Source organism: Bos mutus, chromosome 9, assembly GCF_027580195.1.
Source record: "Bos mutus isolate GX-2022 chromosome 9, NWIPB_WYAK_1.1, whole genome shotgun sequence".
Taxonomy (NCBI): domain Eukaryota; kingdom Metazoa; phylum Chordata; class Mammalia; order Artiodactyla; family Bovidae; genus Bos; species Bos mutus.
This window is the reverse complement of record NC_091625.1, coordinates 18,805,585-18,833,391: the sequence shown is the minus strand read 5'-3', so window position 1 is coordinate 18,833,391 and position 27,807 is coordinate 18,805,585. Positions and strand designations below refer to the sequence as shown.

At 40.2% G+C, this 27,807-nt stretch overlaps 1 protein-coding gene and 1 non-coding gene across 2 annotated transcripts in view; both read right to left on the bottom strand.

Annotated features, from left to right (window-relative positions):
• Positions 1 to 501: 501 nt before the first annotated feature.
• Positions 502 to 27,807, bottom strand: part of LOC138989234 (uncharacterized) — a 95,033-nt gene continuing 67,727 nt past the window's right edge. The window contains exons 5-6 of the mRNA XM_070377148.1: positions 16,245 to 16,422; positions 502 to 1,994 (exon numbers count right to left, since the gene is read on the bottom strand). The gene's annotated coding sequence lies outside the window, so the exon portion shown is untranslated. The remainder of the gene's footprint in view (positions 1,995 to 16,244; positions 16,423 to 27,807) is intronic.
• TRNAR-CCU (transfer RNA arginine (anticodon CCU)) lies at positions 11,209 to 11,281 on the bottom strand. The gene has a single exon. It is a non-coding gene; the product is annotated as a tRNA-Arg (tRNA).

Below are 27,807 nucleotides of genomic sequence, written 5' to 3'. Positions count from 1 at the left end.
GATGACATGCTTAGTCACTCATTTGTGTCTGACTCTGTGATTCCATGGACTATAGAGTCTGCCAGGCTCCTCTGTCCATGAAATTCTCCAGGCAAGAATACTGGAGTGGGTAGCCATTCCCTTCTCCAGGGGATCTTCCTGACCCAGGGATCAAAACCAGGGCTCCTGCATTGCAGGGGGTCTCCTGCATTGCAGGTGGATTCTTTACCCACTAAGCCACCAGGGAAGCCCAGGGAATATCCAGATGGGCCTCATCTAATGACAGAACTCCTTCAAAGCAGAAACCCTTTTCCAGCTGTGCTAGGAGAAAGAGATGTGATGACCAGAGGGTCAGTAAGACTTGGGAGAGAGACTCAACCTGCAGCGCTGACCTCTAAAAGCAAACACAGCCTTGCTGACACGTTGATTTTAGTCCAGCGAGATTCTTACCAGACTTCTGACCTACAGAAGGTCAAAAGTCCCATAAATGTACAGTAAGTGTGTTTCTTTAAGCCACAGATTTTGTTGCAATTTGTTACTGTAGCCGTAAAACACAAAAACACTTGGTGAAGCAGGGAAGTGACACACGCAGATGGTGCCCTCCATTTCCTGGTGTGAATGCTCCAGAGAGCTCAAATCCCCCAAATCTTAGCTCCCAGGTTTCTGGGTTCTCCCAAGTACATACGCCACCACTCTGCTATGGACCACCACTCAGGCGTGTTTTCCAAGCCAGAAATCTCTTCTAGTTTATCTCCTCCAGTTTCCTCAGTTTGTGTTTGGGAAGTGACATTTCAGATCCTCTTAGTCTGATTATTCTGTGTGAGACAAAGTGGGAAAATACACTTTGGCAACCCCGTGGGTCACATTCTTCAGTGTGATCAAGCTGTTTGTAGTGGATCAGGGCAATGTTTGGGAAGGACATTCATTTTCCATTGGTACAGTGTTTGACAATTTGGATTGTTCATGCTGCTGAAACAGAGAGCAGAGAACGTTAAGTGCTTCTGTGGTCCAGGAAATACTTGAACTGTTTGATGGCATTCTGATTAAATCCACTGAAACTTTGAGGCAACGCATGTCTGTATTCTTTTTGTTTGCTTTCTGCTGGACATACTTCTGTGCAAAGCAAGTTATCTGTCTCACTCCAAAGGGGATACACAGGAAAAAACCTTAGCGGAAACTTTAATTAAAAACAAAGGCCAGAGTGAGTCATTTGGGAGAATTAGGAAAAAATATAGAATAGATGCAAAGGTAAAGAATGGGCTGATTCTGAAGCATTGTTTAAAATAGTTTGAATGAAAATGGTCATTGACTGGAGGTAAAAAAAACAGTCACACATAAGCTATAATGAATGGTTTACTTTGCACACAAAATAGGCTGAAAAAAGGATTCAAGCAGCAGTGAAGGTGTGTTAAATAAATGGGCTAACTCTATTGAGAAACAAGTGAATTCCTCCTGGAGAAAGACACTGAAATAATAAAGCCATTTGCCAAATAATGAACCAGAATGATGAGCTTTGTAGTCATTGGCATTATACAGTTGCTATATAATATTTTAATATACCTTAATACATACTCGTTTTCAACATCAAAGGATTTAATAATGCTGAAAGAAGTGTTTAGCATCCTCACAGAGCTTAATTTCTGGATTTCAGCTGTGCATCACTGAACAAACAGAATGTAATATTAATGGAGCTCTGCTTTGCCCAGGATATTGACTATTTATAATATTACATTCATTAAAAAGAAGCACCAGTTTACTGATACAATTTAAATACTAGTGGTTGGAAAAAGAGAAGGTTATTTGTGTTCCTAAATGAGAGACATTTATTCACGCCAACTTTCTTTCCACTATAATGGAAGTGGGAGCGACAAGAATATGTTGTGTATTTCCCCTGGAGAAACACTAAGTGTAACACAGAGCTCTGGACTTGGTACCGGGACACCTGGGTTTCAGTCCCTGTTGCTCTGGTTCTGGCACTGACAACACTTGGATGCCTCCTAGAGCAGGCTCTGTACCTGAAAAACAGAGATAATGTTACCTGTTTTTGTCTGATTCACAAAATGAGGTAACATGATATACTGCAAGGTAAAAGTGCTTTGCAAATTTTAAAGGGTCCTATCCATTAGGGTCCTTACATTAGGCTAAAAAATATATAAAAAATAGTATTTAAATCATTGAAATACCAATTCAGCATAAATATAAATTGTTATAACACTTGGTAGAGTTTTTTAAATATTTAATTTTATGATAGTTTCATGATTCTGGCCTTACCATCAACTTAGGCTGTGTTCATTTGTAGTGATGTTAACTATACAAGAATATCTGGAAAATAAATATTGTCTTCTCCGTAGTTTTGCCTAGAGTTAGGCTTTTCCCTTTGTTTTGAGTTCTCTTATATTGGTTGTTGACAGTCAAATCGTATATCCATAAAGGTGTAAGAATAAATGCTAAATTCATTGATTTACTGACCCAGGAAAATTGATCATATATTATGTGCCTAGCACTGTACAAGGTACTATTTAGTAAACTCGCAAAATGAGCAGTTTTATTTTTTTCCTCTTCTAAATTGACTCACTCTTTGTCTGAATTAATCAAATCAACCAGTAGGTTTTGGGTTTCCTGTAGACACAGCTTAAATGTCACTTTCTTTCTTCAAACTGCTATTTTGAGAACTGGTGATGTGTAGGTGGAAAACACTTTACTATTTAGAAATAGAGTACTATACAGTAAGTCTTATTAGACTGTATAGACTTACAAACAAGTTTTTTTCACTTTGTAGGTTTCATTTAACTTTTTATTATGGAACATTTTAAATGTGCATAAGCATATGATGCAAGAAATCCTCATATACCTAACCAAGGTTCAACAATTAATGATTCATGGTCAATCTTGGTTCACTTCTACCCTCATTCAACCCTTCCCTACCCCATATCATTCTGGATCAAACATCAGTGATCATGTAATTTAATCCTTATATTTTTCAGTATATATTTCTAAAAGATAAGGATTCACACCCCCTACCCCAAAATAACCACTATAGCATTAGTAGTAGTTTTGCTCATTTGTGTCTGACTCTTTGCGACCCCACAGATTGTACTTTGCCAGGCTCCTCTGTCCATGGGATTCTCCAGGCAAGAATGCTGGAGTAGGTAGCCATTCCCTTCTCTAGAGGATCTTCCCCGACCCAGGAATCAAATCTGGGTCTCCTGTATTGCAAGCAGGTTCTTTTACCATATTAGCTACAGGGAAGTCCCTGCTGCTGCTGCTGCTAAGTCGCTTCAGTCGTGTCCGACTCTGTGCGACCCCATAGACTGCAGCCCACCAGGCTCCCCCGTCCCTGGGATTCTCCAGGCAAGAACACTGGAGTGGGTTGCCATTTCCTTCTCCAATGCATGAAAGTGAAAAGTGAAAGTGAAGTCGCTCAGTCGTGTCCGACTCCCAGCGACCCCATGGACTGCAGCCTACCAGGCTCCTCTGTCTGTGGGATTTTCCAGGCAAGAGTACTGGAGTGGGGTGCCATTGCCTTCTCCAAGGGAAGTCCCTACTAGTGCATTATTACAGCCAAAATAAAATGAACAAAACTCCTTAATAGTATCAAACATTCAGTGTGTATTCCAATTTCAACTATTTTTTAATATTATGATTTTTGCAGTTTGTTTCATTTAGTATTCAAATAAGGGCCACACATTGCAATTTGTCGAAATGCCTCTTAATTCTATTTTAATCTTCAACTCTCTCTTTTTTCTCCCCCTTGCAAATTATTTGTTTGCAAGAAATAATTTGAATAACTGGGTCATTTGTCCCATGGTCTTTCCTACAGCCTAGATATTACTGAGTGCAATCTGTTGTATAGTTTAATTTGTTTTTCAGTCTTATGTGTTTCCTGAATATTAGTAGTTAAAAATATATCTGCATGTAACATCTTTTTTTTAAATAAACTTTTTATTTTAGAATAGTTTGGTATACAGAAAAATGTGAAGACAGTACAAAAAGTTCACACCCAGTTTCCCCTATGATTAACATCTGAAATTAGCATGATACATTTGTTGTAATTAATAAACAAATTTTGATACACTATGATTATCTAAAATCCATGCTTTATTCAGATGCTCTTAGTGCTTGTCTAATGTCCTTTCTCTGTTCCAGGACCCCATTTAGGAAACCGTGTTGCATTGAGCTGTCGTATCTCCTTGGCCGCCTCTTGACTATGACAGTTTATCAGACCTTCCTTGTTTTTGATGACCTTAACAGTGTTGAGGAGTACCAGGGAGGCGTTCTGTAAAATGTCCCCTAATTGGGATGTCTCATTAAACTGGGATTTAAGAGTTTTGGGGAGGAAGAGTGCAGAAGTAAAGTGCCATTTTCATCAAAGGTGCATCCTATACACATGTTTTATCACTGTTGATAATAACCTTGGTCACCTGGCTGAGGCTGTGTTTTTCAGGCTTCTCCATTATAAACCTACTCTTGTTATCCCCTCTTTCCCTATAGTACCCTTGCGAAGGAACGCTGTTTCTGAAGCCCCTATTCACAGTGGAGATTTAGTCTGCATCTTTTTTAGGTGGAGTAACTACATATATTATTTAAAATCCTTCTTAATTTTTCTATTTATTGAATATATAATCATTTAATCATGTGTTTATATCAGTATGGACTCATGGTTATTTATTTTATACTTTTGGTTATAATCCAAAACTATGTTGTTTACTTTGTTGCTCAAAATATTCCAGCTTTGGTCTTCAGGTGGTTTATTTGTCAGACCCCCGCCATTGTGTGTTGGAGGGAGGAGGCAGGGTGTATGTTTTAAATACTTCCTTACTTTCTGGTACACAAGATACCCCAAGCTCATTAGGAATATTCCCTGCCTCCATCCTGCTGCTGCTGCTGCTGCTAAGTTGCTTCAGTTGTGTCCGACTCTGTGCGACCCCATAGACAGCAGCCCAATAGGCTCCCCCGTCCCTGGGATTCTCCAGGCAAGAACACTGGAGTGAGTTGCCATTTCCTTCTCCAATGCATGAAAGTGAAAAGTGAAAGTGAAGTCACTCAGTCTTGTCCGACCCTCAGAGACCCCATGGACTGCAGCCTAACCAGGCTCCTCCATCCATGGGATTTTCCAGGCAAGAGTACTGGAGTGGGGTGCCATTGCCTTCTCCTGCTTCCATCCTAGAATCAGTCATTTCTCCAAGGAGCCCTGGTTTCTTCTATTGGAAAATTAAAAATCTGGGCACCAAGTTTAAAAAAATATTTTAAAACCATTCTTTTGCTTCCATTTAGTTGGTTTTGAAAACTTTGGATTATTTTTGTTACAGTTTTATTGTAAGTTTTTGATACTTTATAGTTCAATTTTGGAGAAGGCAATGGCACCCCACTCCAGTACTCTTGCCTAGAAAATCCCATGGACGGAGGGCCTGGTGGGCTGCAGTCCATGGGGTCTCAAGAGTCGGACACGACTGAGTGACTTCACTTTCACTTTTCACTTTCATGCATTGGAGAAGGAAATGGCAACCCACTCCAGTGTTCTTGCCTGGAGAATCCCAGGGACGGGGGAGCCTTGTGGGCTGCCGTCTATGGGGTCGCACAGAGTCAGACATGACTGAAGCGACTTAGCAGCAGTTCCAATTTGCAAAAGTCATTTTTAGTCAAAAATTTCTGCCTATATTGAATATGGAGCCTTTTATTTTAAGCAAGTAATTTGCATGGTTTTGTTTCTATGTATGTGTTTATTAAACTCAGAGTCTGAAAACATTAATTTTTCTACATTGTGCCCATTCAATCAGTTTGAATGGCTATTTCGTTAAGTGATGCTAAGTGTATGGGACCTTTGACTGTTTTTAAAAAAATTTTTAGTGAATCAACTAAATATTTTGACATCTTATAATTACAAAGTATCTAAAGAAAGTAGATAAATAAGCAAATATCATAAGGAGTGATTATGTTTAGCTCTGTGAAAATCATCCAGTTAAAAATTCATGAATGTTTAACTTCTATGGTAGACTTTTCTGCATAACTAGGTAAATCAGTAGCAAAAATTTTCACTGTAAAATTTATGAAATGCTTCTTAAGAAAATAAACTGTGGACATTTTTGTACCTTATACCAGAAGAATAAAAGAAAACATTGTCAAGGAGTGTCATTTCTATACAAAATATACTAGCTACATTTTTTTCATTTATTGGTTAGAGGTGTCTTTATATAATTTAGTTTTTAAAGCTAGGCTTATAAAAGTTATCAGGATTCCAAAGGCAGGCTACCCTAGCAAAAAACTTACCAACTATCTACAGGAGGCAAGTCTCCTCTGTAAAATGAGTTGTAGAGATAAATTGGTTCATATAGATAAAGTGAAAGTGTTAGTAATTCAGTCTCGTCCAGCTCTTTGCAATCCCATGGACTATAGCCTGCCAGGCCCCAGAATTCTCCAGGCAAGAATACCAGAGTGGGTAGCCATTCCCTTCTCTAGAGGATCTTCCCAACCCAGGGATTGAACCCACTGTCTCCTGCATTGCAGGCAGATTCTTCACTGTCTGGGCCACCAGAGAAGCCTCATACATGGAAAGTACTTTACATATACATCTACAAGTATGTGTGATATATGGTATATCTACACAATAGGCATACATGTGTTTTAAATATTTACGTATGTGTGCTGTGCATGCTAAGTGCTTCAGTCATGTTCAACTCTCTGTGAAACTATGGACTGTAGCCCACAGGGCTCCTCTGTCCATGGGGTTTTCCAGGCAAGAATACTGGAGTGGGTTGTATGCCCTCCTCTAGGGGATTTTCCCAATCCAGGTATCCAACCTGCACATCTTCTGTCTCCTGCATTGCCAGGTATGTTCTTTACCATACCTGGGCTCCACCCAGGAAGCCCCATACATATATGTGTGTGTGTGTGTGTATACACAATATGTAAATCCTAGCCCTGGTGGCTCAGACGGCAAAGAATCCTCCTGTAATGCGGGAGACCTGGGTTTGATCCCTGGGTTGGGAAGATCCCCTGGAGTAGGGTATGGCAACCCACTGCAGTATTCTTGCCTGGAGAATCCCTGGACAGAGGAGCATGATGGGCTATAGTCCATGGGGTCACCAAGAGTTAGACATGACTGAGCAACAAAGCACAGCACAGCCCATCCAAATGTTCAATAACAGCAAACCTGTAGTTAATATGCTTTCTCTAAATCAATATTGTAAGGGTATTGTTGAGTTTTTCTCTTTTGCATTTCTTAGTGTGTGACCTTTGCTCATTCTGCCCAAGGCATTAGGGTTATGTTATATCTGGAATGCAAAAATAGAGGCTTTCAATTTACAGCTTTTCATATCCAAAGCAGGAATGCGAAGCAGGGGTTTTGAATCTGCAGGAAGAAAATAATCCTAAAATCCAGGTTTTGTCAAAAGACTCTGCAAGTTTCCAAATTGTTTTAGCTCCATGTTGACTTTGTCCATGGCAATTATCAAATGCCTGGGATAGACGGGATTCAGGACAAGACTTAAGGGAAGATCTCATAGTTTGCCAGCCACAGAGAATTCAGACTATCTCTTTTGTCCTGGGGAAGATTTGCAGCAAGAGGAGAGAGACAGAGATGACAAGACAGACCCACTCCCAACCATCGCTTTGCAGGCAGAAGCTGCTCCAGAAGGGAAGGTGCTTTAAAGATGCTAAAGACCCTTAGAAGCAGAAGGCCTTTGCTTTGCTCCCTCTGTGGGACTCTGGGAGGAGACATGGGATGACAGTGGCACCCACATCAGTGTCTGGTGTAAAGAAGTTATCTAGACCTTTTGGGTCTGGACTCACGGCTCCTCTGGCCTGCGTGTGGCCTGGGCTGTGTGTGGCGAGCAAGGGATCCAGGAGTGAGTGTGTGTCCTGGTGGGGAAAACAGAGACCCAGAAAGGCCCAGTGCACCAATAGGATTCATGGTGAGGCATAGAGGCAAATGGTCCACTGGTGTGTCCACACGGTGACTCACAGGGCAAATGTGACCATCAGCAACCCGCTGTCACACGTCCAGGGACCAGACCAGGCATTCAGCTGAAGAGAGCAGGGAGGGTCCATGGAGGTCACCATCTGAATCCTCACCACTGCTCCCCTCACCTCCACCCTCCTTCCATGACATCATGACTGTGTCTTGGAGCTAAGGAAGTAGAAGAGAAAGTTCTTAAATAATTAGCATTTTCCCCAAAGAAACTGAGTAAACCACCCAAATTCAGTTACAGTGAATCTGTAAATTACAAACCCACTCACTATCAGAACCAGACAAGCAGTAGGCACAGCACAGCCCTGGGCCAGGAGGCCAGCACATAGACAAGAGGCCAAGCCGCCAAGTAGAAGAAACCAGAAGATGAGACCAGCGGATTCAGCTCAGAAGTTGTGAAAGGGAAGCCAAGTGGTTGCAGAGGATCAGGTCTGAGCATGACCTCCCCTGAGGAAATAGGGACTACAGTCTCCAGGAATGACAACAGCCTAGGACTACCTGATGTTTTCCTTAATTGGGTGTATGACACAAAAGGTTGTATATCTAAAAGCAGTTTCACCTGGAAGTATACATTGAGTATGACTATTAGTAGTTTGGAGAGAGAGCCTTGAATTAAAATTAAGAAGCATATGTCAGAGTTGAGAAATACAGAAAGGATAAATCATAAACGTAAGTGAAATCAGGATCATTCATTCTTGAGAAAACTTTTCTCAAAATTTCAAATTGAGGAAAGAGAGCCTTTGCAAGAATCTGGGGGAAAAAAATTGCTTCAGGAATTCTAAAAGGCCAGGTCGCCACAAATATAAATGGATTCATATTTATGGTACCTAGGAGATGCCATGTTCTTTGTCAGGTAATAAAGGAGCCCTTGCTAACTATCCATAGGAACGCAGACACATAGACGGACTTTTAAAACGAGCACACAACTGATAAACCTATTTGCAGGGCAGCAATGGAGGGGCAGATGTAGAGAACCGACTTATAGACATAGGTGGGGGGAGGAAGGAGAGACAGAGGAAAGGAGAGAGAAACTTGGAAGCATGTACACTACTATATGTAAAATAGATAACCAAGGGAAATTTGTTGTATAACTCAGGCAACTCAAACCTGGCTCTGTAGCAATCTAGGTGGGTGTGAAGGGGTGGGAGGTGGGAGGGGGAGGTATGAGATGGAGGGGACATACATACACCTATGACTGACTCATGTTGATGTATGGCAGAAATGAACACAATATTGTAAAGCAATTGTCTTTCAATTAAAAATAAATAAATTTATAGAAAACGCACAATAACGGGGTGGTATGGGAGCATAAAGAAAGGACATGGGGGGTGCATTTTTTACCCTGACCCTGCCAGCATGTGTCTTGCTGATCAAACATTTCCTTAATACATATTCATGGAGGGCCTGTAATGTGGGAGGTTGTCCTGGAGAACATAGAAATGAATGGAGGGGGAGATGTTGCCAGAGGGGCTTCTTGGTAAAAGCAATATCTAAATTGAGACCATCACTTCATGGCAAATAGATGGGGAAACAGTGGAAAGTGACAGATATTTTTTTGGGCTCCAAAATCACTGCAGATGGTGACTGCAGCCAAGAAATTAATAGACGCTTATTCCTTGGAAGGAAAGTTATGACCAACCTAGACAGCATATTAAAAAGAAGAGACATTACTTTGCCAACAAAGGTCCGTCTAGTCAAGGCTATGGTTTTTCCAGTAGTCATTTTGAATGTGAGAGTTGGACTATAAAGAAAGCTGAGTGCCAAGAATTGATACTTTTGAACTGTGGTGTTGGAGAAGACTTTTGAAAGTCCCTTGGACTGCAAGGCAATCCAACCAGTCCATCCTAAAGGAGATCAGTCCTGAGTGTTCATTGGAAGGACTGATGTTGAAGCTGAAACTCCAGTAGTTTAGCCACCTGATGTGAAGAACTGACTCATTGGAAAAGACCCCGATGCTGGGAAAGATTGAAGGCAGGAGGAGAAGGGGATGACAGAGGATGAGATAGTTGGATGGCATCACCGACTCAATGGACATGAGTTTGAGTAAACTCCGGGAGTTGGGGATGGATAGGGAGGCCTGGCATGCTGCGGTCCATGGGGTCACAAAGTTGTGTCATCGGACACAACTGAGCAACTGAACTGAACTGAAATTGAGACTTGAAGGAATGCACAGGTGAATCAGAGGGTGAAGGTGATCCAAGTCAAGGAAACAGCATGGCCAAGGACCTGGAAGGGAAGAGGGTTGCTCGCTGGGGAATCTGCACAAGCTTGAGGCACCCTGAGGATGCGCAGAAAGGAGAGGTGGGGATGTGGCAGAGTGAGCAGAGACCCCCCGGTGACTGGGGACTCAGACTGAGGGAGCCGGGGAAGAGGGTGGATGCAAGAGCTCTTCAGCAAGTGCAAGTGACAGGGCTTGGGACTGAGTGGACTCGGGGCAGGTGAAGAGGAGCTCAGAACCAGTCCAGCTTTGTGGCTTGAGCAACGGGTCGTGTGGTTTACCTGGAGAAGCAACCCCAGAGACAGAGCGAACAGGTGAGCAAGGCAAAGGCACACCGAGTTCAGCTGGCACTCGCTGAGTTTGAAATTCCTGGGAGAAATCCAAACGGAGCCCTGCAGAAACAGCTGGCTCCTTGGATCTGGGGTTCTAAAATGAGATCTGGGCTCGAGATGCCAATTTGACAGTGGTCAGTGTAATTTAAGATGCCCGACTATTGAAAAACAGTGACCGTGTCCTGTTCTTTGCCTCAATAGAGCTGTGGAAAATGGTCTTTATTTTTCAAATTGCACACCTTAAAAACAAAGTTTCAAAGTATAGTGTGACCTAGGAATATCATTCTTAATATTAAGTAGGTACTCAGTAATTGAAAAAAAAGTCAGCTTACTGATTTCAAATGTTAGGTGCTTTTTGATATGACATATTTTCTAACAAAATCATTAAATGCATGTTTACTTTAAATTATATATTATTCATTGTAATCTTACAATTAAAATGCTTTAATTTCTCTAATTTCTTATTAATGTTAATGGAACCGGGATATAGATATTTTTTGAGCCAGAAATCAAGTTTGAATCATTTCTTACAGAATTCAGTCCTTTTGTGAGGTCATTTCATTTATTAATATTTCTGATGTTTTATTGGGATATAATTGGCATATAACATTGTGCAATTTTAAGGTGTATGTGAGTTTATTTCTTTTTAAACAAATTTTAGTTTTTGATTAATTTGGCTGCAGTGTGTCTTAGTTGCTGCATATGGGATCTAGTTCCCTGACCAGGGATCGAACCTGGGCCCCCTGCATTAGGAGCTCAGCGTCTTAACCACTGAACCACCAAGGAAGTCCAGAGGTTATTTCTTTACAGAGTAGCTTCATCCAGGCATACATAGTACCAAAATTTTGAGTCTTTCATTGTCAATAAATTGGGAAAATACTAGCATGGAACAACCTTGATTGGTATGATTGGGGCCTTATTTATAGCTATACAGTAAACTGGCCACAAACCCAGTAAGCTGCAGTACACTGGCAATGTCTTTGATTTTAAAAACCTAATCATTGTTCCCTTCTCCATAGAACCAGGTGGGCTGAAGATCAGACTGCCAGGCTTGAGCCCTGCCTGACCATGAGGCGCTGCATGCACAATCATGCCCTTTGCCCAAGGCTGACATTGCTTGACTGTGAGCCCAGTGTCTACAAGGTCAAGCCCTTACTAAAGCCCTGGACAACATGCCCTGTGTTCACTGTGGGTTTTTTATTTGATGCAAATGGAATAGTTGGGCTAGACAGAGAGCCAACTTATGTAAATGTCTTAAGAAGACAATTGTCTTGCCATGTATGAGTTTTTGTTTTATCATACTGTTACAAAACTTCCAAGGGAATTGTGACATACGCTAAGCACTTGAAATCTGTTTGCCAATCTAATGCATCCAGAATTCCTGTCTGCCATACATATTCATAGCTTGGCATAGTCCCAGAGGGTGAGAATTCTATATCAAAGCTGGCGTGTTTGTCACTTGTGAAAGGTGAGTTTGGGCAACTATTATATGAGAATGGCATGAAAATACTATTTGGAGTTTCAACTTTAAATCCAAATATCAGAGAAACTTTAAAATTGTTAAACTTTGTACAATAGGCAAAATTTACCCTTCTAGATCTACCAGCTGTATTCATTACTGTTGTTGTTCAGTCGCTCAGTCGTGTCCGACTCTTTGTGACCCCATGGACTGTAGCACTCCAGGCTTCCCTGTCCTTCACCATCTCCCGGAGCTTGCTCAAACTCAAGACCATTGAATCAGTGATGCCATTCAAGCATCTCGCCCTCTGCCGTCCCCTTCTCCACCTGCCTTCAATCTTTCCAACATCAGGGTCTTTTCCAATGAGTTGGCTCTTCTCATCAAGTGGCCAAAGTATTTAAAAACCAGGAGAAAGTCCCAAAAGAAAGAAAAGGTGGGGTTTAGTGACATCTAGAAAATGCGGCTCACTTACCAGAAAAGAGATATTTTATTTTTACTTTCTTACGTTAGCGGGGGACAATTGTTTGCTTGCTTTTTAGTTTATTTATTAAAATAGAGTATGAAAAAGATGTAGAAATCTATCAGCTTACATTTTTGGAATAATGATAAGACAGAACCTTTGCAAAGCTGTAATCATGTAGATATACATTTAATTAATCACACAGCATTCATTGGGCTTTTCCTAGGAGTAGACTGACTACTGAAAAAAAAAATCTATGAAGGAAACAGAAGGCAAGGCTTATGTGGTCAACACTTTTTACACCTAAAACAATTTTTTGATTTAAATCTGACTTTCCTGATGCATTTATTCAGATATGGGTATAGATGGTTAATGTGAAATGTAACTCTGAAGTCACCTATATGAACATAGACTGCCAGACAGTTAAATACTGTTCTTGAATGAATTTTTTAGCCTGAAATTTCCATGTGGCTAAATATCCAAGGGCTTCCCTTGCAGCTCAGTCAGTAAAGAATCTGCCTGCAGTGCAGAAGACCCGGGTTAGATCCCTGAGTTGGGAAGATCCCATGGAGAAGGAAATGGCAACCCACTCCAGTATATTTGCTTGGAAAGTCTCATGGACAGAAGAGCCTGGTGGTCTGCAATCCATGGTGTCACAAAGAGTCGGGCACGACTGAGAGACTAACACTTACTTACTTATCTATGTGGCAGCTAGTTGATCAAATATCATATTAATACATATTTACTAAGGGCCTACTGTGTGCTCAGTTATTCTAGAGGATACAGAGAAATCCTCTAGAACATTGTCCCTATCTAGGGAGCCTTTGTATTACAGCAAGATAATATCAGGGCTTCCCTGGTGGCTCAGGGGTAAAGAATCTGCCTGCCAATGCAGGAAACCCAGGTTCAATCCTTGGGTTGGGAAGATCCCTTGGAGTAGTAATTGGCAGCCCATTCCAGTATTCCTGCCTGGAAAATCCCATGGACCTAGGAGCGTGCCAGGCTACAGTACATAGGTTTGCAAAAAAAGTCAGGCATGACTTAGTGACTAAACAACAAAAACAAGAACAAGATAATAACAATGTTACATGAATAACAGTCATTTACCATTCAGGCAAGGTGTGATGAAGGTCAAATAGACTGAAAAGAGTGAATATCCTGAAAGTTCAATGGAAGAAAAGGTATCTACAGGTTGTGAGAGTCTAGAAAGAAATCTGAAAGAAAAAGTTCAGGCTTTATAGTAAAGATTTTCGTTATTTAGTGGAACATAATTATACAAAGACCAAAGAGTTACTTATTTCTTACCTGAGCTGTACGACTCTGTTGGGCTATTGTGTATGCCATGCTGTTTAATTTTTGATGATTTTAATTTCTAAATTCTTTCAGTTACCAGTGAAAACCCAACAAAACAATATTTGTCACATGACTATATATCTCCAGATAATGAATCTATATAAACTTATAGTTATAAAAACAAGTGGTACTAACAAAAGACTCTATAATGAATAAGAAGTTATATAACTGTTAATGATAATGTTATAGCTTAAATCTGAGTGGGAAAAGGTGACCAGTTTTTCTACAATTGTACATTGATATATTTTCCTTAAGATTTTCTTCACAGTCACAAGATTTTGTTTCTTACTTAGAAATTAGTATAACCAGAGTCACTGCTTTTCATTCAAAATAACCACACTTTGCAATTTTCAAAAGAAGTTTTTCTAACCCCAAAAGATCCAGATAGATCAGATTTTTCCCAGTGTTTTCCTAGCCAAGTGTTAATTTCTGGCCAAAGATTCTGTCATAAAGGCTAACTTTGGGGAGATTTAGCCTTAGGGTAAAAAAGAAGCAATATAAAGAATATAATAGTGTAATTTAAAGAAGACTATTATAGCTATGGGTACTAATTTATTCTTTTAAACTGCCGTAGAATTAAGAATTGGTCTAAAGCAGACAAACCCAACAAGGTTTGTATTGGATGGTTGTTCAGCTGTTATGTATGTGCAGAGAAGTGACATACCATAGGGGTTAAATGCCCAGACCCCAGACCCTAGAGTTCAACTTGCCTGGCCTCAAATCCCAAACTCATTGAATTTTTAGAACATTACCTTGGGAAGATTGCTTCAACTCTTATCATTTTCTCAACTGTAAAACAGGAATAATAACAGTACCTGTCCAAAAATAAACTGGTACATGAAAAGCACTTAAAATTATCCCTAGCAAAGAACAATCACAAGTGTCAATCGTTGAGTATCATTCAGTTTTCATGTACTGATAACTGTAGGTATAGTTTTGTTTCTATTTTTACTTTCTGTCTAAAACCTCTTTTCTTTCCTCTCCTCTGCCATCCTCACTCCCATCTCCTAGATCATTTGTCTTTCATTTGCATCGCCTAACACGGCACCGTGTCTTCACAAAGGTGCCCAGTAAAGGCTGAATGAATGAATGAATGAACCAGATTTCTAGTTCTTGTTTCAGTCTCCTCAGCACCATCCCCAGACCCCGATGCTCTCTTGTATTGGAGAGGGAGCCGTCCTTCTTGCTCCCATAAGCCCTTATGAACACCCAGTAACTACAGTGAACACTGTAGGCTTGGTTGATCTGTATGACACTCTTTTCCCTTTACATTTCTTCAAATTCGCAAGTTCTTATTTCTTATTTAGGAGTTATTTGAGCCAGAATCTGTGAGCTTCTTGAGAGTAGTAGCTCTCATCTGCATCACCTGCTGCTGCTGCTAAGTCGCTTCAGTCGTGTTCGACTCTGTGTGACCCCGTAGACGGCAGCCCACCAGGCTCCCCTGTCCCTGGGATTCTCCAGGCAAGAACACTGGAGTGGGTTGCCATTTCCTTCTCCAATGCGTGAAAGTGAAAAGTGAAAGTGAAGTCACTCAGTCGTGTCCAACTCTTCGAGACCCCATGGACTGCAGCCCACCAGGCTCCTCCATCCATGGGATTTTCCAGGCAAGAGTACTGGAGTGGTATCACCTGATGCTTGGCAAATGATTGATTGAATGAGTGGATGAATGAATGATTGGACTCGTTCCAACTCCTCAGCAGAGCCCTGATAGTCTCTGACCACCTGTCAACTTCCAGGGATTGTAAGCACAGGTCCCTGGCTCCTCTGAAGAGTGGCCTGACCCTGGAAAAGGCTGGTAGGAATCAATAGCAGAGAACTCTGCCTGCTACCATCTGACCACTGAATGAATGCAGTCGCTGGGACTTCCTGTACCCTAATACCTTCGTTTTACAAATGAAGAAGCGAAACCCTCAAAAAGCTTCAACCCCCAACAAGGACCTACTGTGTAGCACATGAAACTCTGCTCAATGTTATGTGGCAGCCTCCATAGGAGGGGAGTTTGGGGGAGAATGGAGACATATATATGTATGGCTGAGTCCCTTTGCTGTTCACCTAAAACTATCATAACATTGTTAATTGGATATACCCCAGTACAAAATCAAAAGTTTAATAAATAAAAAATCAAAATTTTAAAAATTTCTAGATGTCAAGATCTCCTAGCATATTAGAGAAGCAATTGGAAATAAGTTTAGGTCTCCTGGCTTGTACTCTATACATATTCAAGTGCAAAGAGATTTTGCATAAGAGATTTGCATACTCCGTGGAAAGCTTAGGAAGAAGGAGTTAATGGAGAAGGGAAATTGGATAAACAGGAAATACTCTTGTTTATCTTATTTGTTATTCTTAACAAGTCAGTGCTAGTTACAATATCCTCCTATATGAATGTTTTAGCTATTAATGATCAAAGCCATATATAGAGCAATTATAAATAAATGTCTTGGTTTTAGAATCTTAAAACATGTACTGCTTTTGCCTACCTTGAATCTTCTCTCCTTTTTTGGTGACCACATCTAGGTGTCCGTTTTGGGGGGTATGTAGCTGCTAGCCTTCTTCATGGTCACTTCAGGGAAGAGGTCCAGATCGCCCCAGTCAAGGTGTGGCCTTGTGAACTTCGCTAAGCAGATCAGACTCTCTCCCAGGAATGTAGATCCTTAGCTGAGAGACAATGAGAAAAGGGCAAACACACATTCATTCCAATAAGCTTTCTATGGACCATTTTGGATTCCTCCAAAGCTGTGGATTCTCTGGATAATCTATGGATTTCTCCTACCTGGATCCTTGGAACTGTTCTAGGGTCTGTCCTCACCAGGGTGGCTTATCAGCTTTATCTTTGATTCTATATGCTGACCCATATCCTTCCAACAAATTTCTTTACTGTTGAAGTGGTAGAGTTTGTTTGCAACTAAACTCTACTGGCGGTTGGACTGCAAGTTGGTTTGTCTACAAAGCAAGCTAGCAGAAAAAGAAAGAAATGTGGAAAAGGTGTGTGTGTGTGTGTGTGTACTACTAAGTATATAACTGCACAAGAGAAAAAGACTTTGTGCTACTATATATACCAAGTGGAGACAGGCCAACTATGATTTTACCATGGAAATGTGTCTGAAGATGGCCTTGAATTTTAATTACTCAACTTTCCTTGCATGTTTAAAGTTGTCATACTCTTTTACAAAAACATATTATGCAGTATTACAGGTTTCTTTCTATAGTTTACATTTTAAATTTAGGTTCTTTGTTAACTGACATATATTTCCCTTACAATTTAATATTGTAAAGAAATTACCTTATTTATATAATAATAGTAAAACAGTAAAACATATCAAATTCATAAATTAGAGAAAATAATATGTAATTGTACTTAATTTATTCATGTTTATGACATTAAGCTACAAATCCATTGCACTTTATGAATACATAGATATATGCAAAATTCTGTGTAAATCTTATGTTAATTATTTCACCATGAACTATGGCTGTTCTTTAATTTTTAATTCCACTTAATAAGCTAGAAAGTTCACTAAAGGTGTTCATGTAAAAAAAATTATGAAAATTCTCTAAGAATTAACCTACAAGAATAATCATCTATGCTCTCTATGAAAAATGATTTTTTTTTTTTTTGAAAAGTGTGACACAGGTCTTCAATAAATAACACTGGGGAATTTTTACCATCTCTCCTTTTGGTTGTGAAATTTTAAGACGTGTAATCTATTAACTATTTCTAGGGTGACCATATTTTGCAAACAGAATGTTACATCAAGCACTGGAAATAATTCTGAAGCAGTATTTATAATGGTAGGAAAAAATTACCTACAAATTCACCAAGTATTTATAATGCTTATAATACACATTTATATAATATATATATACATACATCCTAAAATTTTTCTAATGGTTAAAATGTCAGCCTCTCTTGGCAAACTCTGGATATTAAAAAAATGCTTACAAGTCAATACTAGCTTTTATTTCTTCCTCAATACAGGAGCTTCATACATAATATTTACAACTCAGCAGAAAGATTAAAGAGACATGAGGCTGATATTAATACCATCTCCCTCTCCTTTATTTAAGGTTAGTTTCCATTGCCTTTCACACCCTGACCTGTAGAACAAGCTGAAATAACAGTTGTCAGCAAGGGTTTACTTTGAGGTTGTATGTGCAATATTGCTTAGCAAACATTCTCTGCTAGCACTTAGTAAAATGGTTTGGTGAGTTGGCTGAATCTTTAAGAAGACAGTCCTGGTTCCCTTGAAATCTGTGCTTAGTAATTTTGTGAAAACTACTAGAAATGTGTGTGTGTGTGTGTTCCATTTAATCACCTGCTTGGTGTTGCTCTTTTGTGCGTTTTCAACTGACAGTGGACCTTAAAAAAACTACTTTCTTATTGTTTGTGAGATAGAAATCTTTACTTTTAAACATAAAACGTATTTTTAAGATTTTGAAAAAATATACAACAACAAACTATGAATTCATGGCTACACTGGTGGAAAAATGTTTTAGGGAAAGAAGGAACAATGGTCAGGAAGGGGAGAAAAGGAAAGATTTTTACTTTTAACTCAGGATTTTTTTCTTTTTTTTTTTTTGGTTTTTCAGTAATTTCTTTTTTTGCATTTCTTGTTTTAAACTGAAGTATAGATGATATACAATGTTATATTCGTTTCAGGTGTAGAACATAGTGATTTGGCATTTATACATATTATGAACAGATCACAATAGTCGAGTAACCATCTGTCACCATACAAATTACAATAATGTTGACTTTTTTCCCTATGCTGTACATTACATACTTATTTATTTTATAATTGGAAGTTTGTTCACCTTAATCCCCTTCACCCTTTTTACCCACACCCACTCCCCTTTATTCTGGCAATAAGCAGTTTGTTCTTTATATGGGTCTGTTTCTGTTTTGTTTTGTTTGTTTATTGGTTTCTTTAGATTCTACACATAAGTGAGAATATACAGTATTTGTCTTTGTGTAACTTATTTCACTTAGCGTAATACCATCTAGACCCACATTGTCACAACTGACAGTATTTTGTTCTTTCTGTGGCTGAGTAATATTCCCTTCTATATGAATCTCATATCTTCTTCATCCATTCGTCTATTTGTAGACACTTAGGTTGCTTCCATATCTTGGCTGTTGTAAATAACGCTGCAGTAAGCATAGGAGGCTGGAGAAGGAAATGGCAACCCACTCCAGTATTCTTGCCTGGGAGAATCCCATGGACAGAGGAGCCTGGCAGGCTACAGTCCATGGGGTCAAAAGAGTCAGACTTGACTTAGCGATTAAACCACCACCACCAAACATAGGAAGCTTATGTGGTTTTGAATTGGTGTTTTTGTCTTCTTTGGATAAATACTCAAAAGAGGAATTGCTGGATTATGTGGTAGTTCTATTTTTAATCTTTTGAGGAACCTACGTACTGTTTTTCACAGTGGTTACACCAGTTTATATCCCCACCAATAGTGTTCAAGGGTTTCCTTTTCTCCACTTTCTTGCCGGTCTTTGTTATTTCTTATGTCTGATAATAGCCATTCTAAGAGGTGTGAGGTGATAGCACACTGTTGCTTCAGTTTGCATTTCCTAAATGATTAATGATGTTGGAACATATTTTCATGCATCTATTACTCACCTGTAAGTCTTCTTTGGAATAATATCTATCAGATCCTCTGCCCATTTTTAAACTGAATTGTTGATTTTATTTTTTAATACTGAGATGTATATTTTGGATATCAACCCTTTATCAAATGCACCATCATTTGCAAATATTTTTCCCATTAAGACTGTTGTCTCTTCATTTTGTTGATGATTTCCTTTCATGTGCAAAAGCTTTTTAGTCTGAGGTAGTCCCATTTGTTGTATTTTTGCTTTTGTTGCCTTTATCTAAGCAGACATGTTCCCCCCAATTATGGCTAAGATCAATGTCAAAGTTTTTTTTCTATTTTCTTCTAGAAGTTTTATGATTTCAAGGTCTTACATTTAAGTCTTTAATCTATGAGTTTATTTTGTATATGGTGTAAGAAAACTGGCCTGGGAGCATGGTGTGGGGCTCAGACCCTGCCCTCCTTGGGGAGAACCTCTGTGGTTGGGATAGCCTACCTGCTTATGGGTTACCACACCAGAAGGGGAGCTCCTGACTCAATCTCATCTCCACCCCTCCTACTTATCCCATTGTGGTTCTTTCTTTATACTTTTTGTTGTGGGACAGCAAAACACAGGATCTTCATTGCAGAGTGTGGGATCTTTATTTGTGTCATGCAAACTCTTAGTTGTGGCACGTGGGATCTAGTTCCCTGGCCAGGGATGGAACCTGGATCCCTTGCATTGACAATGTGCCATCTCAGCCAATGGACCTCCAGGGAAGTCCCTCAAGATACACTCAATGTTGGCTTACATGGGTAGGACAGAATTGGAGGTGGTCATGTTAGCTGTTGAATAATAGCATTATAATAATAGCTCAGGGATGGAAAAGAAGTGAAAGAGAGCTGCTCTAAGAAAGTGTCATGTGGGGGCTTTGAGTAGAAGGTTGAGATGACTGATTGCACTTTGAAGAGATCAGGAAATCTCTTGAAAGATATAAGTGAAAGAAAAATATATTGGACAGGTTTCAATCTAATTTGAAGAGCTGCATATTTTCAATCCTACAGTGCTTTGGGTTTAGGGGTGATCCTTTAGGGCCAGTGATTTGGAGGCAGCTTTGAAAGAGCTGCAATGGCAGAAGGCAATGGCAACCCACTCCAGTACTCTTGCCTGGAAAATCCCATGGGCGGAGGAGCCTGGTAGGCTGCAGTCCATGCGGTCGCTAAGAGTTGGACATGACTGAGCGACTTCACTTGCACTTTGAAAGAGCTGCCAGGGTACTCAGTGATCTTTAATTGCTATTCATCCTTAGGTCTTTAGGTCTAAAGATCCCAGCAATTTCCTAGGTGGAAATAGGAGGGTGGAGGGAAGGAAAAGTTTTGAGTCTCATGGAAGTTTACTTTCCTGGCAGCTCAAAAGTTACTCTTTGGTGAGCTCTGCTTATTGATTCATTTATTCAAACTTTTTCATTGAAGACCTATTTTTGTGAATAGGTGAGAACTAAGGGTGTGGGATCTAGTTCTTTAGACATATGGGATCTAGTTCCCTGCCCAAATCAAACTGAGGCCCCTTGCAGTGGGAGTGTGCAGACTTAGCCAGCGGACCACCAGGGAAGTCCCTCGCTTCCATTCTCGATTACAGCGCTGATTTTGTAACAGGAGACTCAAGTTCCATCCCTGGGTTAGGAAGATCCCCTGGAGTAGGAATAGCAGTCCACTCCAGTATTCTTGCCTGGAGAATTCCATGGACAGAGGCACGTGGTGGCTATAAAGAGGGCTATAAAGAGTTGGACACTACTGAGTGACTGAGTGTGCACATTGCCTATCTTTTCTACTGCTCCTTTTCTGCATTCCAGTCATTGTATCGGTCTTCTCTTCACTTCCAAAACAGGCTACAGTCATCATCTTTTTCCCTGAGATGATTTTTTCTCTCTACTCTCCATTTAGACAATATCTACATACACTTTAGGTTTCAAATTAAATATCTTTTTAAATGAGTTGTCCCCAGATTCATAAGCCAGAAGAGATTCCCTTCTTATATGTTCTATCATCATAATTTAATTTGTTTTATTGCATTTATTTGTTGAATGTATCTTCTCTGTAAGTACTATGAGGGCAGGGACAGGGGTCTTGGCTTCTTCACTCCTGTCCTCTCAGCTCCCTAAGCTGTACCCCAGGAATCTACAGGCTTCTAAGTCTCTTTACATTCCCTACCAAAGCCAAGGGATTCTCTGCCTAGTCTGGAAGCAGCTGAGAAAACTTCTCTTCTGACACTTTCTACCTTCTTCCAAATATTTTGTCTTTGCCAAGGCCAATGTTTGTAACTCAGAAGCAAAGAATTGATCCATTTGTTCTCTGCATTCTGCTGTTTCAACCTTCTGCAGAGACAATGGCAGAGAAGTATGGAGTATAGGAATGTGTATGAGGAGAAGGGGACCACTCAAATATTATCTCCACCTCATATCCATAGCCAACACCTGCCCCAGAGATGACACCTTTTCCCCATGACTTCTGGATCCTGTGCTGCACTGCCTAGAGTCCCCTTCCATGACTAAAGGTCTTATTCTCTGGGGAGCCTAGGAATTTTGCATGCTGACAGCTATTAGCTTGGAGCTTTCTTTGGGAATTGCCCTCAGCTATAGAGAGCCTCCTAGCCTAGGTTCAAACCTCTTCCCTTCGATATCTTATATCCAGTATAAAGGGTGGCTCAATCTCCTAACCTAATCTCATCAGTTGGCTGAAGTCTTGTGATTACAGCCCACCTTTTTAGTCCCATGCAGCCTCCTTACCTTTCCCCATTGGTGTCAATCCCAAGACTCATTCCCGATAAATTTTCTGCACACAAATCTCTATCTCAGAGTCTACTTCCTGGAGGTCTTATCCTGCAACAGTTATATCTGCGATTATATGTATTTTTCATCCATCTACCTCTCAATTCCAAACACCTAAAAGTGGGGAGGGGGAGGAGTTTAGATTGCTTGGAATCTTGCTTCAAACAAGTCATGTAGGGAAAGAATTATAGCTTATTTCTGTTGATTTTAGATTTGGGATACAGTCAGTGGGATACTATTGCAAGGAATGGAAAAGAGGAGGGAGAAAAAATTTTTCATATTTACTCTTCCTAGATTGCATTGAGGAGGATTTTATGTAGATAAATTGGGAGAACTTGTAGAATTAAAAGTAAGAAAGGAGTATAAGAGAAAGTTTGGAGAAGGAAATGGCAACCCATTCCAGTGTTCTTGCCTGGAAAATCCCAGGGACGGCGGAGCCTGGTGGGCTGCTGTCTATGGGGTCACAAAGAATAGGACACGACTGAAGCGACTTAGCAGCAGCAGCAGCATAAGAGAAAGTTGCTGATGATTTTTAAAGTACAAATTGTAAAATCCTATCAGATCATATCAGTCGCTCAGTCGTGTCCGACTCTTTGCGACCCCATGAGTCGCAGCATGCCAGGCCTCCCTGTTCATCACCAACTCCCGGAGTTCACTCAGACTCAAGTCCATCGAGTCAGTGATGCCATCCAGCCATCTCATCCTCTGTCGTCCCCTTCTCCTCCTGCCCCCAATCCCTCCCAGCATCAGACTCTTTTCCAGTGAGTCAACTCTTTGCATGAGGTGGCCAAAGTACTGGAGTTTCAGCTTTAGCATCATTCCTTCCAAAGAAATCCCAGGGCTGATCTCCTTCAGGATGGACTGGTTGGATCTCCTTGCAGTCCAAGGGACTCTCAAGAGTCTTCTCCAACACCACAGTTCAAAAGCATCAATTCTTCGGTGCTCGGCCTTCTTCACGGCCTTCTTCACAGTCCAACTCTCACATCCATACATGACCACAGGAAAAACCATAGCCTTGACTAGACGAAAAAATTCTCTAAAAACCAAAATGACATGTGTCATCTTGAAGAGTAGAGCTGATGTATATATGCAGATTGGGAAATCCCATATACCAAGACAGTTAGTGTTAACTGCTTTTCCCTAGAAAACTGAAGAAAATCAAGTTGAAGAAAAGGTAAGACTATAAGAGACAACATTTGTTGTGTTTTTTAGCGCAAAGGAATAATAATAATTTTATTTTTCCCTGAGAGTTGGAAGGATCTTAGAAGTCATGAAGTCCTGGCCAGTGCAGTAATATCTTCTGGGAGTTATTGTACTTTTGCTTAGAACACACAAATATAATATTAATTTTATATTTTATTATTTTGAATAATAATAAATAATCTTTGCTAAATATTAATAATCTTTGCCAAATATTAACTTGAGGCTACAGGCACTACATTGCTTTTTCTTATTCCTCAACTGTGTTAATATTGATGCTTTTACCATCTTCTGTTTAATCTTGCCCCTGGGATCTATTACATTTAGTTAGCACAGAGTGTCTAAAGGAGACACATTGATTTGCTTTGGTTTGTCCTCAAATTCATACTACACTTATACATACTACATCCATGTTCGTGATTGTTCAGGTTTTCCCTCGTTGCTAAAAAACTACAAAACAGAGGTGGACAGTGTTCAAGTGATGTAGTATAATAACTGTCCTAAGCATTGCCTCATTCTGGATGGATTATGCTACCAGAATGCATCTGTAATTTGTTTCCCTATGTGTAAGTACATGTGTACAAGGACAGGGGAATGTCTCCTTTGCCACATGGGTTTTTTTTTTTTTTTTTTTTTTGCCTCTTTATGAACATAGAGCTATTTTTTTCAGAACATGGAAATTAAAGCAAAGTAATAATCATTGTCACCTTTTTAAGTGGTTCCTATATTCTAGGCACCACGCTGAGTGCTTTACATACATTTGGCTCACTTTGAAGGCTCACAACCCTCTGAGGTAGGTAGCTAATACCCATATTTTACAAATTAAAAAACCCTGAGTCCTCAGAGAGGTTTAAGTAATTTGCCTAAATTTGCATGGCTACAAAGTTATCATAAGTCATAGCTGATTTTTTTTTTTAGCCACTCTTTTCAAAACTTTTTTTGAAAAGAAAATTCAAAGATTTTCACTTCAGGTCTTGACTGACTTCTCGCAAAACAACTTCTGTGCCCGTAACTTTCCCTCTGTGTTTAAGTAACTCAATTCCACAGCTTTACTTTCTTTCCACATAAAAATGCCCCGCACTCCTTCCCTCAGCGTACTGTCTTCCCTTCCCCCAGCCATCTCGCTACTCAGCACTTTAGCTCTTTGTTATCTCCTAGACCTCGCTAACTGGATGACTAGCTGCCAAATAAAATCACAGGAGGAAAAGATAAAGCATCTCATCTTTCTCTCTTAAGCCTTTGCTCTCTTCCACTTCCTTGTCAGTGAGTGTTCCAGTTCTCCAGTTTCCCCAGGCAGGCCCAGTGCTAAAAATAGCCCACCCTGCCTGATGGCGCTGGTGGCATTTCCTGGGGTAGAAGAGGCCGAGTAAAAACAACTGGTGAGCCGAGATGATCAGACTGAAGCAGTCAGGGGACACCCCGCCCGCACCCACTGCTGAAATCCTGAGACTTGGGCAGGAACTGGTTCATCGTCGCTCTTGGAAGGATCAGATCAAAAGGAATTAGTGTGTTTCCTCTTCTTAGATGAGAGGGGCGTAACTTTTCATTGTTTCAAGGGCATAAAACAAGTGTAATCATAGAAATATAATTCAAGCCTGTCTGTCCACTCTACTGTTGTTTCAACTAAGTAGAGAAGTTTGATGAGAAGTAAATGTTAATTGAACTGTTAATGTTTAAGAAACCTAAGTAAACTCATTGCTGACTTTTTCTCATACATACATACATACATAATGTTTTGGGGGCCATCCCTCGTGGCCCAGTGGTTAAGACTCTTCGCTTCCACTATAGAGGGTGCAGGTTAAATCCCTGGCCAGGGAACTAAGATCCCACGTGCCGAGAGATGTGGCCAAACTAAGATTAAAAAATAATAATGCTATATATATTTAGGGCCTTCCTTGGTAGTTCAGAGGGTTAAGAATCTGCCTGCAATGCAGGAGACTCTGGTTCGATCCCTGGGTTGGGAAGATCCCCTGGAGAGAGGAATGGCAATCCACTCCAGTGTTTTTGCCTGGAGAATCCCATGGACAGAGGAGCCTGGCAGGCTATAGTTCATGGTGTCTCAAAGAGTCGGACACGACTGAGCAGCTTTCACTTTCCCTTTTAAGGAAGATTCCATTTTAAAAAAAGACTTCCTGCCAGGACAAAGATGGAAATGAAATGATTAAAAAAAAAAAAATCTGTGTAGATCCATACTCTCTCCAGCTGTTATTATGAGATACATTTTTTCCACAAAAAAATAGCTTTATCATTTTTTTCTGAAGTAATAATATATGTTTACTTCTAAAATTCAATCTGATACTAAAGAAGAAATTAAAAATTACACAAAATCCTGCACACTGAGAAAACCAAATTTTGTGACAATCCTTTTATGCACACACACCTAGGCCTAAGGCCATGAATTCATTTCCCTCCCCACAGGGACTCAGAAAGGTGGCCAGCTGGGTCCAATGAAGTGTAAGAAGAAACTTGCTGTGGTTTTTTTCTTTACTGTAAGCATGGACAATAGGAAAAAAATCGACACTTTTTCTCCCAGCCATTGTCAAGTATAGATGACACTTTTAGAAAAACTGCTGTAGCCACCATAATACCGGCCTCTAGAAAGCCAATGGAAAAAAAGAAGGCAAGGATAGGAGAATCACAGAAAATGATTCTGAGGAAGACACTGAGTTGAGGCACTATAACTCTGGACTTCCCAGCATGTGAGCCTATAAATTCCCTTATTGCTTGTATGACTTGAATTTTTCGAAACTTGAAGCTGAATGCATCCTAACTAACAAAGATATAATATGCCCTAAGAAAAAGTTTAATATTTATGTAAGGTCAATCCTGTATTTTCTTAATAATTTCTGGCTTACTAATTAACTTTTAAAAGTGTCTTCAATATGTAATATGAAGACATATATGTATATATGAAGACAATATGTATATGTATATATGACTGAGCAAGCGAGCTAAGCTGCTTCAGTCATGTCTGAGTCTTTGCAACCCCATGGACTATAGCCCACCAGGCTCCTCTGTCCATGGGATTTTCCAGGCAAGAACACAAGTGGGTTGCCATGCCCTCCTCAGGGGATTTTGCCAACCCAAGGACTGAACCCATGTCTCTCATGTCTCCTGTGTTGGCAGGCAGGTTCTTTACCACTAGTGCCACCTGGGAAGCCCTGACATATATATGTATAAAAAACATCTACTTCTGCTTCATTGACTATGCTAAAGCCTTTGACTGTGTGGATCACAACAAACTGTGGGAAATTCTTAAAAAGACAGGAATACCAGATCACCTTACCTGCCTCCTGAGAAATCTGTATGCAGGTCACGAAACAACAGTTAGAACCGGACATGGAACAACAGACTGGTTTCAAATTAGGAAAGGAGTATGTCAAGGCTGTATATTGTCACATTGCTTATTTAACTTCTATGCAGAGTACATCGTGTGAAATGCTGGAATGGATGAAGAACAAGCTGGAATCAAGATTGCGGGGGGAAAGATCAATAACCTCATATGCAGATGACACCACCCCTATGGCAGAAAGCAAAGAGGAACTAAAGAGCCTCTTGATGAAAGTGAAAGAGGAGAGTGAAAAAGCTGGTTTAAAACTCGACATTCAAAAAACTGAGATCGTGGCATCTGACTCATCACTTCATGGCCAAATAGATGGGGAAACAATGGAAACAGTGACAGACTTTATTTTCTTGGGTTCCAAAATCACTGCAGATGGTGACTACAGCCATGAAGTTAAAAGATGCTTGCTCCTTGGAAGGAAAGCTATGACAAACCTAGACAGCATATTAAAAAAGCAGCAACATTACTTTGCCAACAAAGGTCCATCTAGTCAAAGCTATGGTTTTTCCAGTAGTCATGTATGGATGTAAGAATTGGACCATAAAGAAAGTTGAGCGCTGAAGAACTGATACTTTCCAACTGTGGTGTTGGAAAAGACTCTTGAGAGTCCCTTGGGCAGCAAGGAGATCAAACCGGTCAGTACTAAAGGAAATCAGTCCTGAATATTCACTGGAAAGACTGATGCTGAAGCTCCAGTACTTTGGCCACTTGATGTGAACTGACTCATTGGAAAAGACCTTGATGCTGAGAAAGACTGAAGGCAGGAGGAGAAGGAGGTGGCAGAGGATAAGATGGTTGGATGGCGTCACCAACTCAATGGATGTGAGTTGGAGCAAGCTCCTGGAGTTGGTGATGGACAAGGAAGCCTGGTGTGCTTCAGTCCATGGCATCGCAGAGTCAGGACTGAGCAACTGAACTGAACTCATGTACATATATCTATGGACATACATATATATATGGTCTATATTTTAATCTTTTTAAACCTTTGTTTATTAAAAAATTTTTTAAACTTTTATGACTAATGCAATGTCTTTACATGTTCTGTCACAGCGGTCCCCAACCTTTTTTGTGCCAGGGACCAGTTTCATGGAA